This window comes from Artibeus jamaicensis, unplaced genomic scaffold (genome assembly GCF_021234435.1).
Source record: "Artibeus jamaicensis isolate MK-2021 breed Jamaican fruit bat unplaced genomic scaffold, CSHL_Jam_final contig_470, whole genome shotgun sequence".
Taxonomy (NCBI): domain Eukaryota; kingdom Metazoa; phylum Chordata; class Mammalia; order Chiroptera; family Phyllostomidae; genus Artibeus; species Artibeus jamaicensis.
Genome location: NW_026521849.1, coordinates 207,825 through 215,384, shown reverse-complemented (window position 1 = coordinate 215,384; position 7,560 = coordinate 207,825). Strand labels below are relative to the sequence as shown.

Below are 7,560 nucleotides of genomic sequence, written 5' to 3'. Positions count from 1 at the left end.
TCTTTTTCATTCACTTTGCTAGGGAAGTTTTCAGACATTATTGCTTCAAATAGATTCTTATTCCATTGCTCTCTCTCTGTCTCTCTTCCTTTTATTGTACACCTATGATGCTGATGCTGTTATATTTCATGTTGTCTCAGAGGTCCCTTAAATTATTGTTTAAATTTCTTATTTCTTTTTGCTGCTGTAAATAGATATTTTCTGCTACATTGTCTTCTAAATTGCCGATTCAGTCCTCTGCTTCATCTAATGTGCTCATGATTTCTTCTAGTGTATTCTTCATTTCAGGTATGTATACTTCATTTCTGACTGCTTTTTTATGCTTTCTATGTGTTACTTTTTTATGCTTACCATATCTTTGTTTAAGTTCTCACTGAGTTCATTCATTCTTCCTCTAAATTCCTTGAGCATCACTATAACCATTGTTTTGAACTCTTTATCTGTCCGATTGCTTGCTTCCATTTCATTTCATTCTTTTTCTGGGTATTTCTCCAATTCTTTCACTTGGGGTATGTTTCTTTGTCTCCCAGTTTTTGCTGTCTCTCTGTATTTGCATCTGTGTAGATCTGCTATGTCTCCCAGCCTTGGTATAGTTACCTTATGTAGTAGGTGCCCTTTGGGGCTCAGTGGCATAGTTTCCCTGGTCACCTGTTCTAGGCGCTCCAGGAATGTTCACTGTGTCGGTTATGTGAGCCCTCCTGTTGTAGTTGAGTCTTATTTGCTGTTGGCTCATCTATGGGTGGGTCAGACACTCAGACTGACTGACTGAGGATTGACTCAAACCACATGTACAATATGCCATGCAGAGGCTTACCCCATGAAGTAGAATTTGCCCCAGAAGTGTATGGTTTCTGCTGAGATCTCCTGTTTGGGGTACCACTTTTGGAGTTAACTGGGTTATGCTCTGATGTGGTCTAAAGACTGCCACTGGGTATGTTGGCTCTAGGGCCCTTGGGGGGGACTCTGGTTCAGGTCAGTGTCAGTCACTGCCAGTGACTGTGGTCCACAGTGAGTGGCTCCATTTGTCGAGCCTTGGTTTACGTGGGAGGGGCCAACCTGTGTTCCAAGGGTGGCTTCCATTGGCAGCAAGCCTAGGGGTTGGTCAGCAAGAGGCCCAGAGCACCAGTGATGGCTGCCTGGTAGGCTCAGTCACTTGAAGAACCTCTGGTAGTATGCAAGTTGCATGAGGTAGGTTCATAGTCACTAGGTGTTGGTATTCACCAGGTTAATACAGATTCAGACTTGGTGCCAGTGCTGGGTGAAGGCTTCTCATCAAACATCTCAGGCACCAAGGCCAGCTGTCAACCCCGCCTAGGGTCCTTTGGACCTTTGTGGTGGGTCTGGTTCTCAGGGAGTCACCGAGGTGAGGCCAGCAGAACTCACCAGGCTAAAACAAACCAAGTTTGGCCATGTGGAGGGGGTGTTCTGTACAGAAACAGTAGCACTAGTTGGGCGTGCAAGGGGAAAATGTCTCCTGCCAAGAGTCACATAACTCAGTTTGTCTTATTAGCCTCTACCACCCTGACCTTTTTGAGAGCCTTCCAAGACAGTCTGGAGCATGGGCACAGGCTCTCTGCAGCTTGCTATCTCTTTCACAGGGTGAGAGCTCAACAGGGCAGGGCCACAGGGAGTCATAAGCAGAGGGTTAATGCATTCCCACAGGCTTATGCCACATAAAGGAAGTGCTTGGCCCAGGAAAGATGGTGTCTGTGGGCAGTATAAGAGGGACACAACATAGGTACATTGGCAGCTGGTTCTTTAGCCCTCTAGTTGGAGACACACACCCTGTCTATCCCTGCATGACTCTAGTTTGCTCTGATCCACCTTCCCTTTGCCAGAGCCCAGGGTGAGTGGCTGTGAAGGAGCTTTTAGCACCAGCCTTTTAAGAGGGTGCCTGGGTTTCTAGCACACTTCTATCTCTCCCTGGAAGACAGAATCCCAGATGATTTTCTCAGCCAGACATTATGTGAGCTCTTCCCTCACTTGTAAGGGGGAAACTTTGTAGCTGAATCCCTCCAGATTCTCAACCATCTTACAGGTGTGGGACAAGCCCTTTTTCATGTCTCTGTCCTTCCTACCAGTCTCAGTGTGGCTTCTTCTGTATATCTTTAGTTATAAGACCAGTTCAGCTAGCCTTCAGTTGGTTATTCAGGTCAATTGTTTTGTAATTTAGTTATAATTCCAGTTTGGTCATGGGTGGAGATGAGTGTAACTTCTACTTATTCAGCCACCATCTTTGATCTCTCCTACCTCTCCTATGTCTTCCTCTTGTCTCCACCAAAAATAAAAGAACATGGTGAAGTTTCTGATGCTTGGGTGAAACATAAAACAAAAAGTGCTCTTGGCTCTCCTACAGCTTTTAAAACATTCTGCTTTATCTGAAAACCAAGTTCCTTGGAAGAGTTTTCTTATTCTCCAAAGAGACATCTACATAGGACTTCTAGACCTCCCATGTACCTTTTTTTTTTAAATTCTTGTACTGAGGTATTTATCATAGTGAATGTACAGATCAAAAGGTCCATCTTTATGAATGTTCGTGCATATATAAACCAGAGTAACCACCACACAGGTCAAGAAATACTGTATTTCCAGCACCTCACAGACCTTTTATGCTCCCTCTTTGTCAATATCCCCTTCTATAAAAGTGTTTACCCTCTATGACTATAGATTAGTTTTGAAAGCTTATTAATTGATCCCTACACTATATAATATTTGGTTATATTTGTCTTCTTTTGATAACCAGTATGACTCAGATTCATGTGGTTCAGTTGCATATATTTGAAGTTCATTTATTACTGTGCAATATTTCAATTAATGAACAGTTACATACACCCATTTTCCTGTTGAAAAACTTTTGGTTTAATCTGCATTTTTTAAAAAAATATTTTCTTTATTTATTTTTCAAGAGGGGAGAAGGGAAGGAGAAAGAGTGGGAGAGAAACATCAATGTGTGGTTGCCTCTCATGTGTCCCCTGCTGGGAACTGGCTTGCAACCCAGGCATGTGCCCTAACTGGGAATCGAACCTCGATACTCTGGTTCACAGGCCCGTGCTCAATCCACTGAGCTATGCCAGCAAGGGCTAGTCTGCATTTTTAAAATATTATAAAGAATGCTGCTATGAATAGTCTTGATCATTTTGTTAGATACAGGCTCACACTTCTGTGGCTCACATTTCTGTTAGTAATATATATGGATGGACTATCTTTTTTATTTGTTTTTAAGATTTTATTTATTTATTTTTAGAGAGAGGAAAAAGGAGGGAGAAAGAGAGGGACAGAAACATCAAGATGTGGTTGCTTCTCACACATCCCCATCTGGGGACCTGGCCCACAAACTAGGCATGTGCCCTGACTGGGAATCAAACTGGTGACCCTTTGGTTTGTAAGCCCATGCTCAATTCACTGAGCTACACCAGCCAGGGCTGGGTGGATTATCTTAGATAATGATTAGCTTTAGTAAAAGTGACCAAAACTGTTTTAAAGTGACTGCACCATTTCACATTCCCACGAGCCATGTATAACAGTCCTCATTTTTGCATATACTGCTGAGCAGATAGTATCTACCACTGTACTCTTTGAGGCCCAGTAGTAGTATTTCTTATCATCATAGTACTAAAAATGTTCATAGTGCTAAAAATGTTCTTCAGGTCACTGTAGACATTCTGATCGACAAATTCAGCAACTATAATGAAAATATATGAAGGCCTGTCTAGAAAGTACATAGCCATACACTATGAAAAATAGACATTTATTGACGAAGATAAAGGATACAGGAAACGTTGTATATAAGTCAATGCCTCAGTCCCCTTCAAAGTAGGTACCTTGGGACCTCATACAATTCTCTCAATTGCAGCATGATGTTTCTTCTGCTCTGGGTGCAGAAGCTGTGGAACAGTTTTGCCATGGTACATTTCATGCCAAGATCCTGCATCAAAATCTCAGACACAGTAGATTTTAGAATCCCCAGATCAGCTTCTGGTTCTTATACCATCAGTCGCCGATCTTTGTTGATTGCAGACTATACACTTGCAACATTCACAGATGTTCTGCTTGTTTCAGGCATTCCAGAATGTGGATCACTTTCAATAGATTCTTGACCACCTTTAATGCATTTATGCCACACTTTTTTTGCTCTGCACTCATTGCATCATCTCTGAAAGCCTTCTGAGTTATCTGAATAGTTTCTGCAGAGGAATATTCTAGCTTAATGTGAAATTTGATGCAGATTTGTTGCTCTACTTGCTCAGTCATTTTGCTTGTGATGTGTTGGGAACCATCCTGCCTGGTTTCAAGAGCTGTAACCCTGCCAACAGGTGAAAAGGCCCCATGGCTAGGGGACCTTGGGACCATAAGTCAGTAAGGAGACAAAACATATCCCCCCAGCAGGGGCGCATCCTCTGCCTGCTTAACTTTACCCTACTTGGTCCCTGGAGGATGGCTGGATAGTCAATAATGGGTAAGATTCCTCAAGAAAGGAACAACTTAAGACTGGCACCATCATGAAGGGCAGTCAGGGAAGGACTTAGGGAACTGTGGAGAAGGGACAAAAGACCCTCACCCCTGGGCTTTATCATAGCCTGAGTCCTCATTCTACTTGTAAAAAGTCCCCTAATCTCTTGGCTTTCTTCCTTCCCAGGTCTGATTCAGGCCTGAAACAATGCCAAAAGGGAGGTGCAGCCCTTTTCTGGAACCAGTGGTTCCTGGTGGGGTTGGCAATCAGGTCTAAGAAAGAATGCATAAAGTCCTGTGAAATCTGCTTTGCTAAGAATGTCCTCAATTTAAATGTTAAGGGTCCAAGCACAAAATAAGTTTGTTTCCAAAGTGATTGGCATCACCCTGTCTACCAGACCCTGACTCTTCAGCCCCCATGGGGCTTCTCTTTACCAGCACCATCCTGCACCTTGCCGTCATGAAATTTGTTGGCTGACTCATTCCTGTTTGCTTAATTGAGGAGTGGAAGACTATGAGAATGTTCACTTATTGATTTACCCTGGAGAAGAGCTCTGAAGTGGCAGCCTGCTGGACATGTGGATTTTCTTCAGATTTACATTCACTGCCAGCTCTAACTCAGCGTGCTGGTGGGGAGCCAGTGAAGTTCCCTCCCCTCCATGTAAGGACAACTTTGTAATGAGCATCTACTTACTGACCTCCCTTCTACTGTGTGACCTTTCTGCCTTCCAAATTAAACTGTCACTCCTTTAAAAAGAACAAAAACAGAAACAAACAAAAGAAACCCCACAAAAACCCATGATCCCAGAAATGTTATCTGTAAACCATACCTCCTTTCTTTAATATGCATCGCTATGCAAGCTTAAACTCAATAAAAGCCCATCGAAAGAGAGGCTCAAGACCATTCTCCTCTGAGAGACTGGTCAGTTTCCTCCCCAAGCAGATCATGTCTTGGTAGAATTACTCTCATCCACGGAGGTTGTGGAATCTACAGGCAGAGCCCCTCCACAGCAATGACCAGAGTACAGATGCTCACTCAACAGTATCTACCACCCCCACTGACTAGTACAGTGAAGTCATCATTGTTTACATATGCACATTCCAATCCACTCTCCTTGGCTGCCGGTTACATCCATGTCACACAAACTATTCTCATTGTATTAACAATGGCTGGACTTTTTCTGGACAAGACCTCCTATACAGTTTACTGAACATTTGCCATACACTATGCTGATTGATTTACATGCTTTTTCTCATGTAACATTGGTACAAATGGAATGTCTGTGTCCTCCCAAAATTCATGTATTGGAGGTGTAACCCTCAATGTGATCATATTAGGCAGTGGGGCCTTTGTGGAGTAATTGGGTTTAGATGAGGTCATGGAGGATTAGTGTCTTTGTAAGAATGGGGGGAGAAGGGAGAGCTCACTGGTGTCTTTTATAAGGACACTAACCCTATTAGATCAAGACCCTACCTTTATGACCTTATGTAATCTTAATTACTTCTGTAAAGGTCCTATTTTCAAATACACATTGGAGGTTAGAGTTTCAGCACATGAATTTTGGAGGAACACAAACATTCAGTCCATAACAACACACTAAATAATTTGCTTTAGAACACCCTGCTTGGTAGAGGCAGAATTTGAACTGAGGTATTCTGGATCCATACCCATAAAACTTTCAACTCCTGTGATTTACTCAGCAAAAACTTTTTCTACATTATCATGCCTATGCTTTTGCAATATTTTGCTTTTTATTTCCACTTTACCTTCACTATCATCATCTTTACTCTATCCCTTCTGCAACTATAACTTTAGCAAGAATCTCACAGCCTTTACTTTTTGTCCTATGTACTTGGTGAACTCACTCCTGTTTATACCTTCAACTTCAGTCCAAGTGTGTTAGGCCCAATAATATGGACATACTGGCTAAGGTACACTAATTGCTTACTTGGTGCCTGGCACCTTACTATGCACTGTATATGCACTCTTTCACTTCATCCTCGACAGGCCTATCAGTGTGGGTAAAGGAATTTAGTTTGCTAAAAGGCCACAGAGCTAGTGTGAGATATTGCTAGAGCTTCAGACTTTGTCTCAGAGACCCTAAAAGTATTTACAAAGAGTATGTTTAGACCCTCTAACTTTTATAATTGTCCCAAGGTAGACAGATTTAGAAACTGCATCAAATGTTACTCAGATACTGTTATCATTAGTCAATTGTCATTGGACAATTATCATTATAACATATTATCATTAGACATTTGTCATTGACTAATGATAATGGTAACTGTTTATTTAATTTTATTTTATTTTACTCGTGTTTTATTCATTTCCCTTTTAAAAAGTGTAATGATCACCAGTAAACCATTCACCTAAGTGCACTGTGTTTCTTTCCTTTCTCATGTGTGTGCTGCCTCCCTCCCTCACATAGATAACCATTTTATTTTGGGTTTATTATGCCATTACTTTTCTATAGGAAAGCTTGTTATTCTAAATTTGGGTGGGGTTTTTTGGGGTATGAATACAGAGTTATTCACATATTCTGTTTTTTCTTGTGTTAGTTTTGGTAATTTGAGTATTTTAAGAAATTTTCCCACTTTATCTAATTATTCTATCCATTAATTTTAAAGATTGTTTATCTTAAAATGGTAACCTTTGTTATCTACATATTTTACCACAATAAAAGCTAAAAAATTTAAGATATGTACATATTGTTTTTACAATGCCATTAGAAACTGACATTCTCAAAAAAATTTAAGTTTTTAATTGTACTCATGTATGTATATATTTTGTATTTTTATTTGAACATTATAAAAAGTATCTCACACATGTTTGCTAAAGTAATTGTGGTGATAGAAATGTATTGGCCTCAGAAGCTACTGAGGTGGTCCAGTGTATCCTAAAACAGTGTAAAAAAAAGTACCTCACAGTTTATATTGTCTGATGGAATTTGTACTTTTAATTTAGCAGTATATTACTAAGATTCATAATACATACAGCTATTGTTCATGCAGTTTTTTCTTGTCTAAGATGCATGAATGTAACACAATGTATTTATTCATTTTCATGGGCATTTTCTTGTTTCCAGCTTTTTGTACCCACAAACGGTGCTG

At 40.7% G+C, this 7,560-nt stretch overlaps 1 pseudogene; it reads left to right on the top strand.

Annotated features, from left to right (window-relative positions):
* Nucleotides 1–7,246: 7,246 nt before the first annotated feature.
* Nucleotides 7,247–7,357, top strand: LOC119065230 (uncharacterized; annotated as a pseudogene).
* The last annotated feature ends 203 nt before the right edge of the window (nt 7,358–7,560 follow it).